Genomic DNA, 2,904 nt, shown 5'->3' on the forward strand with positions numbered 1-2,904 from the left:
GGTTTACCAGTGCTAGGAACCCAAACCACTAAAAGCCCTACTTTAGTTTAAACAGAATCCGACCTAAAGTTTCCATATTAAAGAAAAAAAAGAACAGTTTTTCCCCCACACGAGATATAATATGATCTTTATAATGATGACAGGATATATATTACCTGCGGGCTATCTCTACAGATCTTTTTATAGCAGGTAAAAATTGGTGTAGTTTTTCCAGACATTTCTGCAACATGCAGTCTGTGAAAAGCTCAGAGATCTTCCTGTAAAAATTGCATTAGCCCACATCTTAATGTAAAACTATTCCAATCTAAAGCATTGAGACATGCATTTCTTTATGTAAAAAAATCTTATGTTTTAATAGTGCACACACATACTGTATAACAAACAATAGAATGAACCAGGAACTAAGTGTGACATTAAAATTGAGGAAATGCACTGCAACACAGTCTTACAAAAATAAAGGTAGATAGTACGAAGTCAGTTTTTTATACAATTGGACAGAAGTAAAAATGAGGAACAGATGGCAACAGTTTGAAGATTACATTTATAAGAAAAAGGGCATTTGCTATACAAGGGGATTTTCCCTATTCAACGTATAGCCTATATATATATATATATATATATATATATATATATATATATATACACTCTAAAAAATGATTCTGTGGCCTTGTAAATTTCACAGTTATAAAAAAGTTATGTTACCTTAATAAAATCTCTAAAAGTCACATACATGATTGTTTGAGTTAGACAAATCAAAATAAATGCCTAAAAAAACAATTATTCATTTTGTCTTAAATTTACACTATAATTTAAGTTTACTTCACTAGTAAAAATCAGCATTTGACTAACTTAATTATATTTTTAACATGCACTTAATATTTTTTGATACATTTCAATCAAAATATCTGTTAATGGAGTAATTGTACTGATTAGTTTCAAGAACTACAATTATAAATTATTCCAACTCAATATTCTTTATGTTTAACAACAAAAACTTAAATAATTGAGTAAATTGCCCTGTGCAAGTGCTCATGGGAAGTCTGGTGTAACATCAGAGACAAGAAGGCTGTGAGGATGTGAGAATGGACATGAAGCACCTGGAACATTCTGGAACACTCCTTACAAATCCTGGTGAGTAAACAGCTAACACAAGTTACTGTAATAATGACTCTGTCTGCCTGCACACACAACTTTATAGGGTGTGAGTTACTGTTCTGAATCCTGTCACAGCCGAGCTCCAGAGCTAACGATAGCTAGCAACAGGCCAGTCCTGGGGTTCAGTGTGATTTAGCTTGTTTGTTCCAACCACCGAACTGCTCAGCTAAAGCGGCGTTAATACAGACACTTAAACTCTGTTGTAAAAGGAGAGATTTAACACCGAGCAGCAGCGCGTGCATGTCCCGGTTTCCTCCGGGTTTCTCGGTGTAACCGGCGGCGGTTGTGCCGCAATATTTGAATTTCTCCCGCCAAATGCGGTGATTTTGCGCAGCCTACCGCCACTGTGGAGAGGATATAAAACTAACATGTTCAAATACAGTAATTCCCGCATGTGTACCGGTCCACCTTACACACTGAACCGCGAGTCTGCTCGGTCACTCCGACACTTTAAGGAAGAAACTAACAAAGAAAAGATAACAAAGCAGGTTTAAACAGCAGAAATGAGGTGCAGTGTCCGGACTCTGGTACTGTTTTATCCGTTACTGTATATGAGTATTTTTAACATGATTAAACACTGAGCACGCAGCAGCAGATGTTATAAATAAATGTGCTAAGTACTGTATTAGTAACTAAAGCTATGAAATATAAAGATTTAGTGAAAATACAACATTTCTCTCAGAATTAGATTTGGGAGAAAGTAATATGAAATTAAAATATTGAAGTGAAACATTATGTATGTTCTGATATGTAAGTAAAAGAACCTAAAACTGATTGATTTTGTGTGTGTTTGTGTGAAACATGTTATATATTTTCTATATCTCTTTCACAGCACCAACACCACTAATGAAGAGAAGTTGAATAGAGATAAAACAGGAGGTAAATGTCAACTTTTTAAAATGTTACAGAAGTATTAAATGTGTAACCATTGAATCAAAGATAGAAATAGACTATTAGTCCAAAAAGTATGTATTTGAACGGAAGTACTATTTTACCAGTCTGGTAGACTTTATACTAACAGTCACACTTGTACTTACTTGTATACTATTGTTCCTTTTTCAGGTGCCAGTTTATGGGATGGCGGTGTAATCTCTGCACATTTGTCGTATCATCAAAAGGAATTTCGATCATTACCGAGTGAAGCATGGTACTGTTGGTCATGGATATTTAGTGTCCTGTCTTCATTTAGACTGTCATTGCTTCTTTAAGACCTGAGAAGGTCTGCCCACACATTTGTATGGATCCCACAGTTTGCAGGAAACTGAAGTGAAGGTGTGCAATCTTTCAGATGTAAAATGTGACTCATTAGATTCTAATACAAAAGTCTACTTCCCATGTGTTAACTGTATAATACTTGTGGCAGGAGTATTGTTTCTGAGACTGTTTACTAATAACATAAATTCAGCTCTTTGTTTATGATCTTGTTACGTGTCATTTGCAAAGTAAACCAGGTTGAGTTTAGACTTCATGTCTTGTCAAATTTGGCGAATAAATGTTTAATTAAAATGAAAATGTGTGTATTGTTTCTTTCATTCAGTTAAAATATTTAGTAAATGTAGCACATTTGTTTATTAAATAATAGTATAATTTTCAGTATCTTCTACCTTCCATTTCAATTATATCTACTCAATTATTTTACTCATTTTCACTTTTCATTAACTTCTAATTTTCATTACATTTACTCAATTTTGTACATCATTGTACTAAATATAGTTATTCAGGTCTACTTAATTTTTTTACTGACTTGTA

General features: G+C 33.7%; 1 long non-coding RNA gene across 1 annotated transcript; it reads left to right on the top strand.

Annotated features, from left to right (window-relative positions):
• Nucleotides 1-831: 831 nt before the first annotated feature.
• On the top strand, nucleotides 832-2,369 carry LOC128511747 (uncharacterized). The gene is made up of 3 exons (XR_008356200.1): nucleotides 832-1,131; nucleotides 1,988-2,034; nucleotides 2,218-2,369. It is a non-coding gene; the product is annotated as an uncharacterized LOC128511747 (long non-coding RNA).
• Nucleotides 2,370-2,904: the final 535 nt, after the last annotated feature.

Source organism: Clarias gariepinus, chromosome 24 (assembly GCF_024256425.1).
Source record: "Clarias gariepinus isolate MV-2021 ecotype Netherlands chromosome 24, CGAR_prim_01v2, whole genome shotgun sequence".
In the NCBI taxonomy this organism is placed as follows: Eukaryota; Metazoa; Chordata; class Actinopteri; order Siluriformes; family Clariidae; genus Clarias; species Clarias gariepinus.